The 23,240-nt window shown below is 37.8% G+C and overlaps 1 long non-coding RNA gene across 7 annotated transcripts in view; it reads right to left on the bottom strand.

Annotated features, from left to right (window-relative positions):
* Positions 1–23,240, bottom strand: part of LOC310903176 — a 70,701-nt gene that overhangs the window by 24,120 nt on the left and 23,341 nt on the right. For all 7 annotated transcript variants that reach the window (XR_014587327.1, XR_014587328.1, XR_014587329.1 and 4 more), the window contains exon 3: positions 706–761. This is a non-coding gene — a long non-coding RNA (uncharacterized lncRNA). The remainder of the gene's footprint in view (positions 1–705; positions 762–23,240) is intronic.

Below are 23,240 nucleotides of genomic sequence, written 5' to 3'. Positions count from 1 at the left end.
CTGACTACCAAGTTATATGGGTTTTGTACTCTCCCATTGTTTACAGGATGACATTTGTTCTTTTGTCTCTGGAAGGATAGTGTAGAAACAAGGGAGCTGACACACAAACAAAAGGTTCTTTTTAAATGCAGAACTGTTAACTGCAAACATGACTCACATTCTGCCTATTATGAACTTTGCAAGACAGGTATTGTTTTCTCAGATAATAATTCTGAATTCAGCATGCTATTCAGAGACATCATCCTCCTACTCTGTTATAGATAAACAGATAATTAATGACATTCCAGCAAAGATTTAAAATCTAAGCTGGCAAGGCAACCCTTAATAAGATCCCTGCATATCTGCACATTACAAAATGATCTGTAACAGCATAACTGCAGTTCATTTTTTACAGAACACCTTTCATCTAAAGCACACGTGCTCAGTACACTTGGGGACCTTAGAGGGGACCTTAGAAGGCACCCTTCCACTTTGTCAGGAGGAAAACAGAGTTTCGATGTCTATTGATAACAGTTACTGACTTGTTAACATTTCCTCTTGCTGCATACTATTTTTTTAATAACCATTCCCTCCCAAATCCTTGTTCTTATTGACCCTCTCTGTCCCATTACCATTTGGAAAAGGTTTCACAGGCTAACATCCTGCCTCAGTCCATGGCAATGTCTAATTAAAGCTCTTTCCCAAAGGGCTGATCTATGTACTTACATTCCTGCTCACCATCTTCAGGAGCTGAAAGCCCATCCTCAGGAAAGATTCTTGATCTGAAAAAAAAAAAAAAAAAAAAAAAAAAAGATTTAGTGCAATTATGTCTACTTTATTGGCCAGCTTACTGTTTTGCTGTTGAATGTCTCTTGTCAATGGCTTTCTATTACTAATGCCCAGGGAAGCTAGAAGCTGTCAAACACAATAACATGAATTCAAAAGCATCCTTCTATCTGTAAATCAGGTCCACATTTATGATCAATTCTTTTTCCTCCAGATACTCTACTATAATCCTAAAACAGGTATAATGGAATAAGAAAGAATACCTGATACTTAGTGGACAATATCTGCTGAAAAAGGGATTAAGGAAATTATGCAATAAATATCAGTGCCTTATATATATTTAGAGAAAAAAAAAAAGATGGTTAAGTATAATGAGATGCATTTTAATTACTCTATAAATTCCTAGTTGTCCCAGTGAGCTTGGAGGAGGAGTAACATGATGGATTTATACCATTAGGAATTTGACAAGCTGAAGTGATGTACATTAAAAGTTTACTTAATCAGTATACGTAACAACTATTTACAGGCTGGTTGTATTTTTACGGTGTTAGGCTGATCACATTTATTATACTGACTATATTTGACTGACTATATTTGTTTTATTCTCTGCATGTATTTTATTTTTCCCTTGCATTAGATCATCATGTTTCACCTACATTTTGGAATTTCTTTGTGTGGCAGTCTAGCTTATCTCCTGCACCAGCATAATAATATCAATAACTTCTATAATTGCAGGGACAGTGACAAAGAGACGGGCTGGTGCAACAAAGGGATTAGAAAGGGAGCATGAAGCTGCAAGTGCTAATGGAAAAGAAGAATAACTCTATTGTTGTGTTAGCAATTACACGCTGCTGCGATGCTTTCCACCCCTGGAATTAGCTGCTGCACAAGCCAATGCAAGGCACAGCTGCTTCTTCAGCAGCAGATGAGCAGGCAGGAGTTGGGTGGAACAACTGCCACATACTGTTACTATTGGATCATCTACCAAAGCAGTCAGGACTCACAGAAGGAGAAAAACAAACTGCTTATGAAGAAAACTGAATATCTGCCTGAGCCTTGAAGCAGAATCCATACCTTTCCTCTCACTTAGAGGCAACTTCATTACAAGATCTAAGGATAAGTTATGTTCTCTCTTTCTGAAAAGATTTTTTCCTGAAGTGCCTCAGCCACTTCTGGCATGGGATAGATACCTCAACAAATACCTTGGGCTAGCTCTTCTAGCCATCTCTGACAGCCTATTTCATTTACCAGGACATATGCTACAGCTTCTGTTTTGCATACTTGCTAACAGACAGCCATCATTAGAAAATATAATGCAAATAATTTTGCAAGACAGAACAAATAATTCACAGCTACTCATAGCAGTGGTGATAGGTTTAAAAAAAAAAAGATATATTCACCTTGTGCAAAATGCGTTAGTGTGTGCACAGATAGTACTGCTAATCTTAAGAATGCAATATTTTAAAATAGATATATGTTGCAATTCAGCATTTCAAGGACTATGAAAAATGTAGATGACTTTTTCTACAGAAGTGTTTTATAATTATTTAATGTTTTCTTCATAGTGGACAATTTGCCTGAGCCCATGGGCTACACAACAAAATTTTAATGTGGCTGAGAACCACCAGACACAACCTGTTGTCTTAAGAAACTGGACAAAGCTCTTTGAAGAGCCAGGAGAAGCTCCAGAGCCATTCTTAATTGAGAGGGGACAAAAACAACTTGGGCTTGGCCAGGGCTGAGTTATAGTATGACCAAGCACTGTATCCTTCAGCAAAACCAGGTATGTGGATCTTTCCCAGACTTAATAATAGAAGTTACATGTAACAGTGGCTACCCTTTTCACCACAGTATGTGTTTCTTTTTTAATATTTCTAAACAGTGCTATTTCATATATTTTATTATTTTCAGGAGGCTTAGCCCTGAATCTGTTCATTTATTGCTTTCGTTTACTAAGCTGTTATTGTTAGAACAGTCTTTGTACATCACACTAAAAATTCCAACAAGGGCATTTAAGAGGTTTCTCTTCCCTTCCATTAGAAGCGATAGAATTTTGTAATCTTGGCTTCATTCTCTGACAGCAATAGCTTAGGTAATTGAACTAAGTCCTTATTTCTTATTTGGGTTCATTACTCAAAATAGAAAAGAATAATGGAATAATTATGAAAACATCACTCTAAAAAGAGTGAAAGGGACAAAAAGAAAGACAGGTCACATCCGTAAGTGGAAGGACCTGGTGTCTAACAATTTCCTGCTGGGTAGAACTTAATTAGTTCACCCTAAATTAGTGAGTTTGTTAGATTTAGATAACTTTACAATGTTTAACAATGAAAAAGGTTTCTAAGTTTCTGCAGTTCTATCTGGGTGCTACTAACAATTGTCTACATTTAATTTTCATAAATCCATTAAAAGGTTACAGCAATCAGAGGAGGACTGAAAAAAAAAAAAAAAAAAGTCACCCCTATCTTCAAGAAGGAGAATTCAGGCAACTGCAGACTGATCAGCCTCACTTCAAATCCCAGGAAGGTGATACAGCTGGAAACCATTTTTAAACATATGAAGGAGAAGGAAAGTAGTCACCATGAATTTATGAAGTGGATATTGTGCTTAAACAACCTGGTAGCCTTCAATGATGAGATGAGCAGCTTCATTACTCCTACAGTCCTTCTATCCTGTGACCACCTTGAGACTTCCCTGCTCATCGCCTCATCCTACATAGAGTCTGCTGGCATTCAGACCCAAAGGTCCAGAACAGGGAGCATACACATGCAGAAGACAGTTGGAAATAGGATATAATGAGAATATTTAATTGACTGTGGTGATCAGGCACAGGGCTCAGTCAAGCAGCACTTTCTTATGAACGACTGGCCCCTTTATCCCTTTTTTCCCTTTATTTTCCCACACTTGCCCTCCCCAATCGATTATGATCCCTCTCTTCCTGCTTCTGGGCCTTCCTTTAAGCATCCTATATGAAATCTTTTACATCTCAACAATCCTCTGAATGCCTTGAATAACAAACTTTGCACTATCCCCAACTACTCTTCCTTAGCATCCTATACGTCTTATGCCTCTGTAGGTTATAAGTCTTTTTATTTTGTATGCTGTTCTGTGGAGAAAATTTCTTTCCTTGAATTCATCTCACTTCAGGACTACAGGAAAATCCTTCACCTTGGATAGCTCTCTGACTGACCCAGTCAGTGGCTTGAGCTGTAATTATGCTTCCTGTCCTTGTTCTTCTGATCCTTGTCATGTCCTTGTGTTTAATGGGATTAGCTGTTATTCAGATAACCTAACTGACTTCAGCTCCTAGGAACCAAGCTACATTTCAACTGAAAATATGGTTTCCACATGGCTGCAATTTTCACAGGGAAATATCTGTTTTCCTCCCAGTGCTTCTGCATGAAAGGAATAGGAAAAATAAAAATAAACCATTTTGTGTCAGATTGGCTCCTCCTAAACAGAAACATTGACATGTTTAACTGAACTGGATGATTATTTTTTGACACCCCAGTGTTTTCTTCAGCTTTTACAAGGCAGGTTTCTCATACATAAATAAGATGTATAGTCTCAAGCACATATATGTAGAGTAAAATTCTTTACATTATTGATAGTATATGATATGATATAGTACTACTTATAGGATAAAGATCATGAGAAACCAGGCAAAGTGACCTAACCACTAATATCTAATATTGCATGAGATGTACAACAACAACAGAAAAAAAAAAAAAAAAAGCAGTAGAAATCTAAAGTACCTGCCAGGAGATATACTTAAAATATATGTATTTAGTGTAGTCATTCATTATTTGTATAATTTTAAAAAATAATAATAAAAGTCCAAAGGAAAGCAAATTTTAAAAAGTTATCTTCTGAATAGGCATTAAAATACTAATGTTTTATTCTTGTAGTGAACTTTTTAATAAGAGCAGAAGATGAAAATGTTTGTAACAGGTAATGTACCAGTTCCCATTTTAGCTGTCATTTTAACAACATAATTTTGTGGTTCTTTCTGCTTGTTGGAGCTCTGTTGATCCCAATATATCTCATTTCCTTGCTAAGTGCCTGCCTGTGTAAGGTAAGACTATTCCAGTGTAGTGCCTTAGCCTCTGCAAAAGTGCTTGAGTTGATCTTTAATCTTTTCTCAAAATGAATTTTTCAAAATTATTTTAAACAAACTTTTTTAAACAAGCTACCAGTGAAAGGTGTAAGATCTATTTATTGACTTTTTTTTTTTCCTATTTTCCCTCCTAGTAGGGATGTAAGATGCATATCTCGTTACAACTGACAATTTCAAGGATAAAAAATTTCTCCCATTATATCACAAGCTGTGATAGTGCAAACTTCCCCATGCTAACTATTATAGCCCCCACTATTAATATCTCAGCACTTCACAATCTGTGTTTCATATGAGTGTAATAACTTTGCAAATGACTTTTGCAGAGAGGATGAGAGAATTTGCAGAGAGAATACCAGGCCAATCTTCTTCTCCCACTCCAGCATGTTCATTTCAAAATTTTGTATGCCTTTACATCCTTTCTCCTTTCTAATTGGCACTGATTTCAATTTTATACTTCATCGAAGAAGCCTGCCCACTAAAATATAGTCTGAAATTTCTATATCATTTCACAAGAGAAACAGAAGAAATTTGGTGAGCTTCAGGCTATCCCAACAACAGTTTGATTTTAACTGGTAAATACCATATTGCTTATTGATGATCTCCTATTTGTTTTTTCAAGGAGTGTGGGGGAACAGGTACAAAATGCACACATGCACAAACCATTTATTTGCATCAGAATTTTCAATGAAGTTTAGTATTAAATCTATACATAAGGGGTTATCCAGGTGCCAGTGGCTAAGTTAATGTAACGGGACTAATGGATTTCGCCAGGACTCCATTCTGATGGGACTGAAGTGTTCTCCTACCCTGACCATTTCCCGTGACTCACACACCACTTCCTGCTGCTGGTTTTCTTTTTGGCAGTAAAAAAAAAAAAAATCTCGTGCAAAGTTCGCTCATCCATATTCAAATAACAAAGATTGAAAACGTAGTCATCTAAGAGCAAGAAAAAGAAAGGAACAACATACATTAGGAAATAATATGTTATTTCCTTGATAAAAGGAAATGTAGTCTTCTCTATATTTTAAGTTTATTAAAACTGCCAAGATGAGAAAGTACAAAAAGGTTACAGGTGAAAGTCTCAGTAATATTTATGCTACAAGAAAAAGAGGTTCTTGTCTGCAAAAGCTAAAGAAAATGATATGTACTGCAATAAGGCAATTTAAATACAATTAGCTTAGGGATCAATGCCTAGCGAGCTTTCAAAGCATATCACAAGATCTGTATTCGACAGACCAAAACACCGGACCTTTGAATTACTGGTGATACAGTATACATGCACATACTGTACTGTACACTGCACATACTGAAAAGACTTTTCACTGAGGAGCCCTCCTCACACTGAGTCACTAAAAAATTTAACAGGTTAAGAAGAAATAGAGACAGACATTCAGCTTAATTTCTAAATGTCATTTCTATATCATGAACTCAAAGCTATGGACTATAGATATGGAAGACCTCTCTCAAAAGTGACAAGACTTGAACCTACTGACCCTGCAATAAAGGAAGTACTTTGCTATCTGCTTAACAAGAAAACCATAGACAGCTGTGAATGCCAGGCTTTCATTGCGCTGTAATCTCTTCTTTGAAGTGCTTCATATAAGGAAAGGTTATGTTTAGAGGAGCAATGTTGCATTATAGCAGGTCAGTGGAGAGGTGGATCTAACATAAAGAAAAAACGCTAGGAGATGATGTTATTTAAATTTAAATTTTCACTCCAATTATTTCTTTTTTTGTTTGTTTGTCTAATCAAACAATGGCTACAAGTCTATTTTGTACAAGTCAAATGCCTACAGAGCCTTGGTTTTTTTTTTTTCACTTTGTGTGACAGATTTGCTATGTATTATGGTATTATGTGGCTTTATTCTAAAAACATCTCTTCAAGTGTATATTCACTTGTCCCTTAAGTATTCTGCCTGTTCCAAATAGTGGGTGGGAGACAAAAGCAGAAAAAGTTAGCCCACAAATGTCCTTCTCTTGCAAAATATGGATTTCTGAGATGGATTTCTCAAATAGCAGTACCATTTTGAGTCAGATTAACCTAACAGGAAAAAAAAAAAAAAAAAAAAAGACTATTTACAGGCCCAAAACAATTAAATCTGTAAGTTCATGATTTGTTATGAGATGTATGTCTGATGACATGGTCCCACCTGACATCCTGGTCTCCAAATTGGAGAGAGAGAGATTTGAAGGGTGGACCATTCAGTGCATAAGGAATTGGCTTGAAGGCTACACCCAGAGAGTGGTGGTCAATGGTTCCATGTCCAGGTGGAGGCTGGTGACAAATGCTGTCCCTCATGGGTCTGTCTTGATTAATATCTTAACCAGTGACACAGACAGTGAGATCAAGTGCATCCTCAGCAAGTTTGCAGATGACACCAAGCTGAGTGGTGTAGTTGGTACAACGGAAGGAAGAGATGCTACCCAACAGTGCCTAGACAAGCTTGAGCACAAGAGAGCACAGGCTGTGAGACGAACTCACTGAGAGCAGCCCTGCAGAGAAGGACTTGGGGGTTCTGGTGGATGAAAAGCTCAACATGAGCTAGCAGTGCACGCTTGCAGCCCAGAAGGCCAACTGTGTCCTGGACTGCATCAAGAGAGGTGTGACCAGCAGGCTGAGGGATGTGGTTGTCCTCCTCTATTCTGCCCTTGTGAGGCGCCACCTGGAGTCCTGCATCCAGGTCTGGGGCCCCCAGCATAAGAAGGATGTGAGTCTGTTAAAATGGTCCAGAGGAGGGCCACAAAGATGCTCAAGGGGCTGTAGCATCTTGTTTAGGAAGAAAGGCTGAGAGAGCTGGGGCTGTTTGGCCTGGAGAAGTGAAGGCTCCGGGGAGACCTCACTGTGACCTTTCAGTACTCGAAGGGGACTTATAAAAATGATGGAGAACAACTCTTTGCTCAGGCAGATAATGACAGAACAAGGGAGAATGGCTTTAAACTGAAAGAGGGGAGACTTAGATTAGAGGTTAGGAGGAAATTCTTCACTCAGAGGGTGGTGAGGCACTGGCACAGGTTGCCCAGAGAGGTTGTGGATGCCCCATCCCTGGAGGTGTTCAAGACCAGGTTAGATGAGGCCCTGAGCAACCTAATCTAGTGGGTGGCATCCCTGCCTGTGTCAGGGGTGTTGGAACTAGGTGATCTTTAAGGTCCCTCCCAACCTGAGACCTTCTATGAATCTATGATTCCATGATTCTATGATTTCTTACAGATATATAGAGAAACTATTTAGCTCTACATAAGGCTTATTGTTTATGTATTTATAAAGCTAAAAAGATGGGAAAAAAGGGTTGTTTTGTTGTTGCTGTTGTTATTTATTTATTTATTTATTTTGCATTACACCAGCTTTTTTGCTTTTTTTTTCTTTTTTCTTTTCACTGCAGTTCTTTCAAAGCAAATAAAAATTAAACACATTAAAAATACATTTTTCAACCTTCTGAGTAATTTATCATGTACTCTTAGACTCAGAATCATAGAGTCATTTTCATTGGAAAAGACAGTCTAAGATCATCTAGTCCAACCTTTAAACTAACATTTCCATGTTCAGCATTAAACCATGTCACTAAGCACTACCTGTACATGTTTTTGAAGACTTCCGGGGATGGTGACTCAACCTCTCCACTGGATAGTCTGTTGCGATACTTCACAAACCTGTCAGTGAATAAATTTTTCCTAATATCCAACCTAAACCTCCCCTGGCACAACTTAAGGCCACTTCCTCTTGTCTTGTCACTTGGTGCATGAAAGAAGAGATTGATGCCCATCTCACTATACCCTTCTTTAAGGTAATTCTAGAGCATGATATGGTCTCCCCTGAGCCTCCTTTTCTTTAGGCTAAACAGCTAAAGCTCCCTCAACCACTCCTGATAAGATTTGTTCTCCAGAATTTACCAGCTCCACTGCCCTGCTTTGGACATGCTCCAGCATCTCCATGTCCTTTTTCTAGTGAGGGGCCCAAAACTGAACACACTATTCGAGGTGTGGCCTCACCAGAGCTGAGTACAGAAGGACAATCACTTCCCTGGTCCTGCTGGCCACACCATTTCTGATCCAAGCCAGGATGCTGTTGGCCTTCTTGGCCACCTGAGCACACCACTGGCTCGCATTCAGCCAGCTATCGACCCATACCCTTAGGTCTCTTTCCGACGGGCAGCTTTCCAGCCACTCTTCCCCCAGCCTATAGCGCTGCATGGGGTTGTTTTGCTCCAGGTAGAGGACCCAGCACTTGGCCTTGCTGAACCTCATAGAGTTGGCCTCGGTCCATTGGTCAAGACATTTAGACTCATTATAAATTGTGTTCAGTGAACAGCATAAGTCTTATAATGCCCTAGGGATGAATGCAGAAATCTCAGTAAGTGCTATGGTTCTGGTGTGATAATCCCCAAATACCATAATTTGGTAAGACTTGAACCACTGTGTTCAGTACTTTTTCCCAGCTGTGGCTGTGGGGGGTTTTTTACCTTTCTTCTTTGGAGGTGTTCATGTTCCTTTCAGTGCCATGGATGAGATCTAGCCATACGATTTAGACTTTGTTTTCAATTAAATTTCTCTGTTAATCATTGCACTTGCTCTTCTATAGCACTATACGTGCAGCATTGCCTTGATCTGTCACTTCGGTAATTTCATCAAAAAGCAGCCACTCCTGCCTAATATAATCTGTCTCTGTAAATCCATGATGGTGGCTGTGTCTTGTACCATCATTTCTCATCCTTTTTCTTTCATATGTCCTTTATCTGTGAACAGTTGTGTTATTTTCATAGCTTAACTCTTTCTTTCAGCTTGCTTGCTTTCAGTGAATACAAAGATGTCCTTCTATAGGTGAATTAGGTATCTATGGAAATGTCAATCTCATTTTGGCAGTATCTAGTGAAACAATTAAGTGTGCTCTTAAAAACTTAAACACACACTTTAATTCTGTTTCATATTGAAGCTTCTGGGAATTTATATACATTTTGTAAATACTTCATGTAAGGAATATCCACACGGGATATTGACTATACGTATCTAATTTAATATTTCTCATAGTTAATGAGTTATGGTGCATTCACATTAGTGCTTTTTTAAGCTTTGACTAACTAGCTAGCTGCTACAAAGTCTTAGTGTTCAGGAAATAGAGTGCACCCTCAGCAAGTTTGCTGATCACCCAAAGCTCAGAGGAGTGGCTGATGCCATTCAAAGGAAAGAAGGAAGGAAGGAAGGAAGGAAGGAAGGAAGGAAGGAAGGAAGGAAGGAAGGAAGGAAGGAAGGAAGGAAGGAAGGAAGGAAGGAAGGAAGGAAGGAAGGAAGGAAGGAAGGAAGGAAGAAAAAAGAAGAAAGAAAAAGAAAGAAAGAAAGAAAGAAAGAAAGAAAGAAAGAAAGAAAGAAAGAAAGAAAGAAAGAAAGAAAGAAAAGAAAGAGAAAGAAAGAAAGAAAGAGAAAGAAAGAAAAAGAAAGAAAGGAAAAGAAAGAAAGAAAAAGACAAATCTGTTAAATTGTGATGTCTCAGTAGACTAGACTCTCAAAGTATTGGCAATAGCAGTGTATAACATTAGCATGCTAAGATGTAAGAAGTAATAAATCCTAACTGCAGAGTGCAAGAGTACTGAATTTAAAATTAGAATCTTCTATTGCACTCAGTAGCAGCCTCTGGTTTTCCCCACACTTAAGACATACAAATCTTCATGCAGGTTGCAAGGGACATGATTGTAATTGTCATTGTTATAATACTATCAATACTAACTTATTATAATAATTGCTATCATGTTATAATGTATGCTACAAATAGAAAGACATATAAAGATACGTAGTGTAAAGAAAAGCTAGGAGCACGGATCTCTTCCTACCCCTATCCCTTCCCCAGCAGGGTCAAATGTTATGCCTTACAACTTGCACTGCTGAAGCAAATGAGCTTCTGTGGGAGAAATCCTGGGTCAAACCTGTGGACTTACAGGACTAGTATACTTTCTAAGGTCAGATAACTCTTTTCAGCAGGGTTTCAATGCTAGCTGTACAGTTCTGAAGTGTACAGTTTAACTGATAATGAGACAATTTCTAACAACAAAATAAATAACGTTGTGGCCTGTCCAAGTTCTAAAGCTGGTATATAAAAATAATAAATAAAATAATAATAATAATAATAATAAAGCTTTACTGAATAGTTGTGTTTCTATACTAAAGAAAATACATTCTGTTCAGAACATGCTGCAAAGGTATTTTGTTCCACTTTTAGTTCTCTCACAGTTAGATTTCAGGCAAACCCCATTTTCTTGCAAATGGAGTTACACAGCATGGTTTTTTTTTTCTCCCTTGCTTCTGTCATTCCTCATTTGCACCAGAAATCTTATTTCCATTTCTTTCCATCCAGCAGGGCAGTGTTATTTATTATTTTGCTTCCTGCTGATTATTGATTCCACTCTGCAGAATAGATTACAGCTGCTGTATGAATTATTTTTTCCTTTGGGAATGGAGAAAATCTTTATAAAAAAAAGTGTTTAGTAAGCTTGTCTACCAATCCTTTTGGTGTTGAGATTCAGACAAGACCTGGCTAGAAATTTCAGGCTCTTCTTGTTGCTCTTTATTTCCAATGAATGTACTGACAGTCAAGTCAGGAGTACATTTTATCCATTAGTTGTAGCTGAAGCAATGTATATTTTTATGTAGCTCTCTGAAAGAATTTCTGATTTTGATTGCTTTATCCTCAATTGCAGAATTTTTTGAGTACTTAGCACATTTTTTTTCCCAACAAATATGTTCTTCGGCATCTTTTTTGGAACAGGGAAGCACAACTAGCTAAACTTTGATTTTTTCATGATTTTTCATTATTTTATCATAGGAGATAAAAATAGCAAAGTCCAGTAAAAAGAATTGGAAATTGTAATTAGGAGCCAGTTGTGCTGTACTTGTGGAGGTAGAATCTCAGGGGCAGATCTTACAAGAAGAGGTTTCAATATCTAAGGTTAATGCAAGATTCACCTCACTGTGAAGGAACAAGAAGTAAGCTGCTGTTATCAAAGATCTATATCACACATCCAATTTTGTCATAGTTATCCTGAGTGTAATTCAAGTCCGGGTTATTGCTTTGTTTAGGGTTAAGATTTGAGGGAAGAGGATGTGAAGGACGCATTATCTATTAGACTCTCCTTTGCTAACAAAGATAGATAAAAAGTTAGCATGGGGAGTCATTTCCTTAAGTTGCATTTTGTGATAGATGCTGACAAACATCTGTAATTATAGCTATGATTTTGCAAATGGATCATGGTTGCATGCTACAGGGCTCTGAAATTAGGAACAGGTTCATGGGATCATGTGAACCTTGTCACATTTTGCATAACCGCTGACTGAAATAAAGACTAGGGCTTGGGCTATGGGGTGTTTCCAGTGGGCTCTTGAGTTAGGAAAATGGTGTATATCAGCTGGTAACTACGTTGCTTTTTTTCATTTTTCAGATGTTACTGTTCACTCTGTTGATATGGTATTGGTTAGGGTTAGGGTAGTTAAATATAGGAGAATCTGTTTATATAGTTGGATGCTGCACGACCATGAGAACTAGGAAAAGACGAGTTGATAGTCCAATCCTATTTTTCCCTATATCAAACTATCTGTATATTCTGCAAAGCCCTCAGAGTTTGGGAAGGTGCTAGCATGGATTTAGGAGAAAAGCAAACTTCTTTAGGTAGGCAAACTGGATTATGATACAAAGTAGGGTTTAAAGGCTAGGACTTGTAAATCTAATGCCACTGTAGCCTGATATATTCCTATATGCTTCTAGACTCCCCAAGGTAGGAAGAAGGTTAGTAGAGAGGGCAGTGACGTCTCTCAAATTTGGGCACCTTTAAGATTAGGTTTAGGAAATTCAAAGGTTGATGGTTTATTGCAGTCTTCTGCAAGGGCCACAGAGTTAGGAAATGAGTTGCTATACATTAGGGGCTGAAATACATGTTTTTTTCTGCTTAAAGTGACCTAAAAATGTAGATTGAGGGTTAGGAAGATGGCTGATATCATTTTAGGACAGAATTTTATCCTTCATTTTAGTACATTGATAAAGATAAAACTTATTTTTAAGTTTTGGACTCAAAAATGTATGGTCAGTTTATATTGCATTCTGAAAAACCTTCAGAGGTAGAAATAGGCCTATCACAGATTAGAGCCAAATCTTATAATATTTCTACTATAGCATGGGAGGCACTGGGAACATTCTTTTTCCAGATGCTGTTGGGCCCTGAAAGATCAGAAACGGGCTGTGCTAAAAATTGCTAAGGCCTTAATTATTGAATTTCTTACACCCATGGAAGACTGGTTTCAACAGAGAAAGATGGATTCATTGTCCTTTAGCAAAGGAATATTTCCTTGATGCAAAATAACTTTTGGATTTAGATTTGAGCAGATTTTCAGATTTCGAGCCAGACTATATTTGCAGTCTTCTACACCCACAGAATTAGGAAGTTGATTGGTATTTGCACTGCCCGGTGTATTATGTTGTATTTTAGTTTAGGCCCATGCTACCTATATAAAATTATTCAGTGAACTTTGTGGTTAGAGCATAGCATTCGAAATGAAATGTCCAAGAACCTAGCCCATTACTTCATTCTCCGCTAACTACAGAATGAGGAATTAGGTAAAGACAAAAAAAAATTTTTTTTTTTTTTTTAGTGTGGGGAAATGTTTCTTGCATTTTAACTGGATAGGGGTTAGCATTTGGGAATATGAAACCTCAGGAGACCGGCTTGCTTTTAGATTCTCCAGTGACCACAAAGGTAGAAAGACTTCTTTCTGCAGAGGCTTTATATTTTCTGCTTCTTCTCTAGTTGTAATGTAGATTAGGTTATGGCTGAGATTTGAGAAATTAAAGTTCCAAAAGCTCAGTTTATTACCTGATTTTGTACTTCCCACCCAGTGACTTAGATGGAGAGCTTATGCTGGAAGTGTTGAACTGAAGCCTTTGGGAAATAAGCTTAAAGAAGTGAAATTGTTCAATTTTGCTCAATTCCGTTTTGTATCATTGCTAGAGACAGGAAAAGAGCATTAGAGATGGTGGTTTCTACTGATATAAAGCCATATGTTACCATTTAGTGTTACAGACAATGTGATAATTTTAATTGAGGTTAGAATTTTGCAACCTAAAACTAATTATTGTACTGGACAAAGAGAAGAAAGACAAGAGATGATGCCAATAAGATCAACTACTTTATCTGGTCTTTATGTTGAATATAATGAAGGTTAGGGTTAGCATTCTGGTCAGGGAGCCTAAAGCTGCTACAAGCCACTCTCTTACTGGACTGTGGTGGTTTTACCTTGCTGGGTGGTTAAACTCCACCACAACCACCCTCTCAACTCCCCCTCCCCAGAAGTAGAGAGGGAGGAGAAAGTATACTGGAAAGAAAAAACAAGTCTCACAGTTTGAGATAAGGATCATTTAATTAAAGGGAAAAGGAAAGGGGAAAAACAACAAGCAAAAGCCTGGCAGAAACAGAGAGGGAAAAAAAAAAAAGATTCTCTACTTCTGATCACTGAGCAATGTTCAGCCACATCCCAGGAAGCAGGGCCTCAATACACATAGCTTATTGTTTAGGAGGACAGATGTCTTCATAACGAGAGACCCCCCTCTCCTTTCCCTTTCCCACCTTTTATTGCTGAGTGTGACATGATATGGTATAGAACAATCATTTGATTGGTTTAGGTCAGCTGCCCTGTTGATGTCCCCTGCCACCTCTTGCCCACTCTTTGCTTACTGGCTCTGGCAGGTTTGGAGAGAGCTCTGATGCTGTGTCAGCACTGTTCAGCAGCAGACACAACACTGGTGTGATACCAGTGCTGTTCTACCTACAAGTGCAGAGCACAGCACTGCATGAGCTGCTGTAGGGAAAGTTAATTCAATCCCCACCAGACCTAGCACATGGACTCAAGACGTCCCTTGGTGATTTGGTAAGAAGGAACAGTTTAGTTTTCTTCACGGCAGGATTTGGGCCCTCAAATTAGAGCACCTGGAACTGAAGTTTAGGAAGAGGCTTAGCCAGTCAGGGTCATCAGCCGATTGTCCTGGTGTGACAGTGTAACATAAGGTCACCTGTGCTTGGCCTTACTGCTGATAATTTTAACTGTGATACAATCGGGAAGTATGGGTATTGTTAATATTAAGGCCTTTTTGAAAAACACGTTTATATGAATCACCAGTGTGGGAAAAAGACTTGTGTTTGCTCACTGATGTCTTACATTTGATTACTTGAAGACCACAGTCCAAGAAATTGCAAAATAGGGACATCCACAAGTCCTTGCCTGTAGCTTCACCATTCAGCATAAAGTCAAATGAAAACAGCATGTCTTTAACTGAAATTTTTGCTTGAATCTATAAAATTACTTAAAAATCCAGGAGATATAAAAATCAAGGAAAAAAGATTATCTTATTTCACCCACAGTGCATATATCCATAATATCAGTTATCATGGTGTATAGCATAGAAGAAAAGTCAGAACAGTTGTTTGTGTGTCATTTTCTCTGACTATGCTGTATTGTAAAGTCAGAGAGCAATTTGAAAAACTCCTCACAAGACTGTACCCATCAGAAGATGAATATTTCCATGACTACTGGTATGATAGATGCTCAAAATAAAATGTGTAGCAGTATACTTGGGAAAGAAGAACACAGACTAACAGTATCACTGTCATAAAATCACAGTATTGTTAGGTTGGAAGGGACCTGCTGAGATCATCTTGTCTAACATCCCATGGTCAACAGTTTCACCTAAGACTAGTTGCTCGGGACTGCACCCAGACAGGTTTTGAATATCCCCCCAGATGGAAAGTCCACTACCCCTTTGGGCATCCTGTTCCAAAGCAGATCTAATATATCAGGTGATGACATAAAATTTGTTCCAATCCCATAAAAACCTGCTGTCTTTGCATGAGTAGTCATGTCTACTTCATTACCACCAGATATCTCAAGGCTTCTAATTATCATGAAAGAAAAATCTATCCAGGATGGTTCCCCACAAAGTCAGTAGATATGGCTGAGAAACCCCCCAAATTCACAAAGAGTGGGAGAGTATTTTGAGGAATGCTAGCCCTATTTTCATGTGCTCCCCTAGGCATACGCTACCAAGATATTTAACCAGGATGATCAGGGCTACCTCTGACCCAGAGGTTATATGATGATTCTTATAGATATTTTATGCTTAGGAAGCAGATTTGTAGCTGTAGTCCAGCTGCGTTGAAGGTACTGGGAATAAAAGGTAGGTATTGACCCTGAGTAGGAAGAAGGCATGAGATGAGAGTCCAAGAATCAAAGAGAATTTGCTCTAGAATAAGGTGATTGTAGTTTGTGCTGAAGTAACACTGTTGCTTCAATTTTGCAAAGAATCCCCATTTTGGAAGGAGTTACTGTCTAGTTGTGTTTTGTTTTTGTTTGTTTGTTTGCTTGCTTGTTTGTTAATTTGAAAGTATCTGACTGTAGAGTGTCTCTTACTTTTGGGAGAGGTGTCTCCACAGTCTATCCTCTTAGAGTTCAAAGAGAAGAAAATATTTTTACCTATTTCTTGCTCCCTTTTTTCTAATCTTCTTTGTACGGAAGGTTGTTTCTCCACCTGATCCACTGAGGTGAACAGTGAATTGATAGATCCTCAGTCAGGAAACACTTGCAGAATGCAGATAGTATCGACAGGAATATAAGGAAGATGCAAGGTCTTTGCTCTAGATGTTTAGGTGGTTTACTCATAAAGACAATTGTTGCTTTGATACACTGCTTTCTTTATTTCCTCTGCTTCTTTAATTTCTTTTTCCTGCTGTGCTGCATACTGAGAGGTAGTGGATACTCTCTAAACTTTCATACTCTCTGCCATAAATTTCCATTCAGCTGCTATGCTCATAAAATCATGCACAATATTACTATGAAATAATTGATCTTTGAATAGAGGACATCAAGATTAAATAAACTAGAAAGATTTTTTTAATGTGAAGCTTTTCCAAAATTAAGCTTTAATTATCTGCAAATCTATACTTTTACACAGTATTTTATTTTACTAAATCTACCACCTTGTACCATTTTGTCAAATAAGAGATGGAAATGTTTATATTTTATTTATTTACCAAATTAAAGTTTCAGAAAATCTATTGTTCATTAGAGTGAACACTAGATATGTATTTTTTAAAGAAAACTTATTAAATGTTTTTCATAAGTATGCAATCCAAAGTCTCTGCAAATCAGCACAACTGAATTTGTATCCTTGGTCTGTCTCTTCTTTTTGTAATTTGACTTCCATTTGTCTAAAAATATAACCTGCAAGTAATTAACATGACCAAGGAGCACTTGTCTAAAGTTATGTAGGGAACATATTCCTAAGGACATTTTGGCTTAGTGTTTACATTCTACATTCAAATCTTTTAAAGTACATTTTAAGAGGTGTTTATTTAGCATGTACTTCTCTTTTCAGTAGCAGTAAGCGACTAAGTTTATGAACATTTGGCTTCTCTCAGGTTATCTGACGTTCTCATTTGCACTTTGGGGACTCAAAATCATCATTGTGTGTGGCAGACATAGGGAACAGTCATCAAACTATGTGCACACGTGTACCGTCATTTTATTGTTGTCAAAAAGTCACAGTTTTGTACAATATGTATATAACCTAAATAACCCAGAGAGTTCAAATAAAAAGAGCCTAGAATTCCTAAACTGTGCCACTGTCCTTAGAAATTCATTGTACCTGAAACTCTGTGAGATTTGTGACTAAATTTATTACCAAGTTTTCTTCTACTACTTGTTATATTAATCTTCTGGCTTAGAAGAAATTGGGAGATCTTTCCTGAGAGAAAGCAGTTGACTGTATTTTTCAATGCTGGACTGGTTTATATTGACATTTATATTGCAAGCTGACAAAGGAATGTACTTATTATGTTTTCTATTGTTTATTGTGGCTTATTGAAATATATTCTCAATTGTATGAAATAAAAGGAGAAAATAAGGGAGAAAAAAAGTTTTTTTTTTAATTATTTTATTTTCTTTCTTTCTTCTTGCTTGGACTGGGATGGCTTGGGAGCAAAAAGGAACAGAATGGATTCACATGTGAAACCACTAACTTATATTCTATCTTTTCACGAGTAATAGCAAACAAGTTTTGTGTAATTCTATAAATTATGTCCTTTATCAGCATTTCTAATATAATTCCAAGTGGAATTGAAAGCCTCAGAGAGCAGTTGATTGAGTACTTTTAAAATATATTATGGTACTTCTGCAATATTGTGAATGGACAAGGGAGCTTGTATTTTCTTTCTTTCTTTCTTTCTTTCTTTCTTTCTTTCTTTCTTTCTTTCTTTCTTTCTTTCTTTCTTTCTTTCTTTCTTTCTCTTTCTTCTTTCTTTTTCTTTTCTTTCTTTCTTTCTTTCTCCCTTTCCTTTCCTTTCCTTTCCTTTCCTTTCCTTTCCTTTCCTTTCCTTTCCTTTCCTTTCCTTTCCTTTCCTTTCCTTTCCTTTCCTTTCCTTTCCTTTCCTTTCCTTTCCTTTCCTTTCCTTTCCTTTCCTTTCCTTTCCTTTCCTTTCCTTTCCTTTCCTTTCCTTTCCTTTCCTTTCCTTTCCTTTCCTTTCCTTTCCTTTCCTTTCCTTTCCTTTCCTTTTCTTTCTCTCTTCCTTTCCTTTTCTTTCTCTCTTCCTTTCCTTTCCTTTCCTTCCTTCCTTCCTTCCTTCCTTCCTTCCTTCCTTCCTTCCTTCCTTCCTTCCTTCCTTCCTTCCTTCCTTCCTTCCTTCCTTCCTTCATTCCCTCCTTTCAGGAGGCTGCCATCTGAAGTAATGATTGCCAAGAGCAAGTATAATTATTCAGATCATATTAGATTGTATTAATACAGAGTTACATGCCTGCCCAAGACTCTTACCAGACAGCGCAAAATGGTCAGACCTTGACATGGTCAGGCTTCAAAGCCAGAAAAAATAAGCAAATTAACACTCAAAGCAGTAGAAGCTGTGAGTAAAATCTGAAACACTGGCCTTATACCAATATAGCTCAGTATTGTCATGTTCATAACATATTTAATATTTATCATTTTTTCACAAATAAAAACTTGATACAGTATACTAGAGTCATATTCACCAGTTATAATAAGTTTTTAAGCTGAAAAGGTATGATCACTCAGACAAAATTATGAATATTGAAAAGGTCAAAATAATCTTTCATGTTATTAAGATTTTTACTCTGTTTATGTGGGACAATTAATTTTTTTCCCCAGCACACCAGATGAGCCATCATTAGTCCATTCTTCTGATTAAGTTTTCATATGAAAAGAATGCAAATTTACAGAAAATGAATACACTGACACTCCAAAATTCTCATCTCCAATTTAATGACTCTTCTTTGTAGATCTAAAAAGATTTTTTTCTGGCTCTCTGCATGTAAAATAATCTCTTGTCTTATAAAAAATAGATCTGTAGAGTTTCCCAGTCAAGAAGCAGATTTCTAGGATTTCGTGTTTATTACAAATCATGGTACTCCCTATCAATTTTTTTAATATTTCCTGAACACCTCTTGCCAAGAGTAGTAAATGGCGAGACGAGCCTACGTTGAGAAATCTTGAAAAATGGTTCAAGTTAAAAAAAATAACTGATGCTGTTTTTCTTAGGTATGACAACCTCTGAAGTCCCTTGAAAATGGTAAACAATATAGAATTAAGAATGGAAGCAGGGAGGGTAGGGAAGGGGGGATGATGGAGAAAGGTATTAATTACACAGGAAAGTAACATATTTCATATAATTTTATCCTGCAAATAGTTAAACAAACAAACAAAAACATAAATAGCTTGCAGCAACAGAGTTTCCTCCTGCATGTGGCTGGTACCCCTAGCAAAAGAGGCTTTTGAAACAAAATTTATTGACAAAATGGCTCTTTGGAAACATTGTCCTGAGACAACCATAAATGTACAGGACTCAGAAAAATATCCTCACACAGCTTATACTGTAATTTCCTGTAATTTCCCTTCCTAGAGAAAAATCTCAGTGTCTCTTGCTTCTGGAAACAGCTCACAAGGATGGCTTTTAAGCATGAAACAATGAACTTCCAGTTGATGTTGAAACGTATGTTCCATCTTTGGGTATACCATCTAGGGTATTTACAAGCAAACAGGTTCTGGAAAGGAAAAACACACCCTAATGTGTCTTACAGACTCTATTTGGTTATGATATGCATAGCTATAAGTCTGACTGTGTTTAAAATGAAAGATATTTCATTGTTTTAGTATGTGGATAAACAAGAATTATAACAATGTCCTTGTCTGTTGTCCAATATCTCTATGCTAATGTATGCAGCATGGGCAATAAACAAGAGGAGTTAGAGATGTACGCATGCCTGCTAGGCTATGACCTCATTGGCATTACGGAGATGTGGTGGGATGGCTCCCATGTTTGTAGTGTTAGTATGGAAGGATATAGGCTCTTTAGGAAGGACAGACGGGGAGACAAGGAGGGGCATCACCCTCTATGTAAAGAACAGACTTTGGCCTCTTCAGGGCTGAATGGGAGAATGAAGAAGCACCCACTGAAGGAGAAGATCAAGAAAATTAAGATCAGGATCACGTTGAAGAGGCATGGATTTTATGGATGGACCACTTATTGGGTAAGGAATTGGCTGGATGGTCGCACTGAAAGAGTTGCAGTCAATGGCTCAATGCCCAGGTGGAGATCAGTAACAAGTGGTGTTCTTCAGGGGAGAGTGTTGGGACCAGCACAGCTTAAAATCTTTGTCAGTGACATGAACAGTGGGATTGAGCGTACCCTCAGCAAATTTTCCAATGACACCGAGTTGTGTGGTGCGGTCAACACAGTGGAGGGAAGAGATAGGACCTGGACAGGCTTGACAGGTGGGCCTGTGCGAAGTTCAAGCAGTTGAACAAGGCCAAGTGCAAGGTCCTGAACCTGGGTTGGGGAAATCCCAAGCATAAATACAGACTGGGCAGAGAATGGATTGAGAGCAGCCCTGAGGAGAAGGACCTGGAGGCACTGGTTGAAGAGAAACTCGACATAAGCTGGCAATGTGTGCTTGCATCCCAGAAAGCCAACCGTATCCTGGGCTGCACCAAAAGCAGTGTGGCCAGCAGGGCATGGGAAGGGATTGTCCCCCTCTGCTCTGCTCTCATCAGACCCCACCTGGAGCACTGTGTTCAGCTCTGGGGCCCCCAGCACAAGAAGAGCATGGCAGTATTAGAATGAGTCCAGAGGAGGGCCACAAATATGATCAAGGGGCTGGAGCATCTCTCCTATGAAGACAGGCTGAGGGAGTTGAGGTTGTTCAGCCTGGAGAAGAGAAGACACAGGGGGGACCTCATAGGGGGTTTCCATTACCTAAAGGGGTCTTACAAGAAAGCTGGAGAGAGACTCTTTGTCAGGGAGTGTAGTCATAGGACAAGGAGTGATAGCTTTAAACTAAAAGAGGGTAGGTTTAGCTTAGATATAAGGGAGCAATTACTTACACAGGGGTTAGTGAGGCACTGGAACAGTCTGCCCAGAGAAGTTATGGGTGCTCCATCTCTGGAAGCATTCAAGGCCAGGTTGGATGAGGCTCTGAGCAACCTGGTGCAGTGGGAGGTGTCCCTGCCCATGTCAGGGGACTTGGAATTAAATGATCTTTAGGGTCCCTTCCAACCCAAACCATTTTGTGATTCTATGTTTAGCTGTTCTGATGGACAAAGGTTTTTTTTTGGTTGAAGTAACTCTCTCAGTCTGAACTCAGCCATAACTGCAAAAGCAATAAGGATTGTTTCCTGCAAGTATGTACTGAAGTAGTACTCCGGATAATGTTATGGTTGTGATGGGAGTGGATGGATGTGGTATGAATCATAATGAGTGGAATGTGTCCAACTGTAGCAATATCACAGACCTCACTTATCACCATTAACACTGAGTATTGAGCTGTTTTCCTTGTAAAATATTTACATTTTGATTTCTAGACAGTAACTGGAACTCATGGAGATGATAACAGATCTCAAATCTAATTTCATCCAATGAAATGTATTTATTTTAAATCTAGGAACTGAACTGAAAGCTATGACCATTTATTACTTTCTCAAAAGTAATTAAACAAAGGGGAAGGAGAATATCCAAGAAAATCGCATGTTATTGACATAATTAAATGCAAAGTTAGTTGTCCTTTTTCATTTTTTATTTTGCTAGGAAGAAAAAATAAACTTGGAAAGAACCCTTTGAAAGAGCAAATAAACTAATTAAAAGTAGTAAATTCCACTATCCTTAGATGAAGGTATAGATCACTTTTTAAGGATGCTAGAGAGTGTCATTCATTAACTTTACAGGAGGACTGGAAGCATCAATCGGTAAGGGAAAGCTAGCAAAAAGCATCAGACAACATACAGATTGATTTCTCAGCAGTCTTCTTTAATTTAAATGCTTTGCTCAATACTGCAGAAAAAACATTGTCTCATTTATTGCTCTGAGAATGGAGACAGAGCTGTTAAAAGAGTATCTATCTGGAAAAGAACTGCATATGGGTGAAATACAAGCAGGTACAGTGTTAATTTAGGTCATATAGACATTGACTCAAATTACTCTGTAAACATAAATAAATAAATGCATAAATAAATAGAATTAAAGAAATAACCAGGAGCTCACAGGCAAAGATATGTTTAGAAGGCTGACTTTTTTCTAAGTGGTCAATTCAACCATGGGTGAGCAAGGTGGGTTCATTCAAAGGTACCAGTCTTTTCAGTCTTAGAAGACGTAGTTTATTAAATTAACTTTGAAATGTTGCCCAAGAAAATACTGAATAGACATCACTGCTAAAAAAAATATAGCTAATTGGCCATTGTCTCCATACTACAGACTGCTGGAGATCACGCTATGAACAGTAAGATTTATGTAGAGTATGCGTGGAAGTTTAAAATTTATGCTACAGAAACATCTCTGAAACAACTTCTTTGATCTATTAAGAAATGAGATAAATAAATAGAAACACCATTAAAAGGAAGGAAAAGGAAATTTCAGGGCAAAAACAACCAAAGGGTTATAGCACAAATTCACAGAAACTGTATTATAGACAAGAAAATTTGCATCTTGCGGCACTATTGGATTGGTAAAAATTATGGATGGGCAACATTTAAATGTACAGCATTTTGAGAAGAAAGGCAGTCTATCCTCCTCCCTTTCCCACCTCTCATTGTTTTATTTTCTACATTAGAACACTGTATTATGCAAAAATATATGTAACCTTTATATTTTCCAATGATTTTCTCTATTGTAAAGCAGCTGAGGTTTTTCAAGCTGAATTCCCCATTGAAAGAAAATAAGTGATGAGTGACATAATCCAGCTGACAGTAACTATGTAGCACAGGTAATCATACAAAACAAACAAAACCAAACACTAGCAAACATGCTCTTTGCAAGTGACTCAGCCTTACATGATCCAT

This window comes from Anser anser (genome assembly GCF_964211835.1).
Source record: "Anser anser genome assembly, chromosome: 8".
Classification (NCBI taxonomy): Eukaryota; Metazoa; Chordata; class Aves; order Anseriformes; family Anatidae; genus Anser; species Anser anser.
Note: the sequence above shows the minus strand (reverse complement) of the source record. Positions and strands in the feature narration are given on the sequence as shown.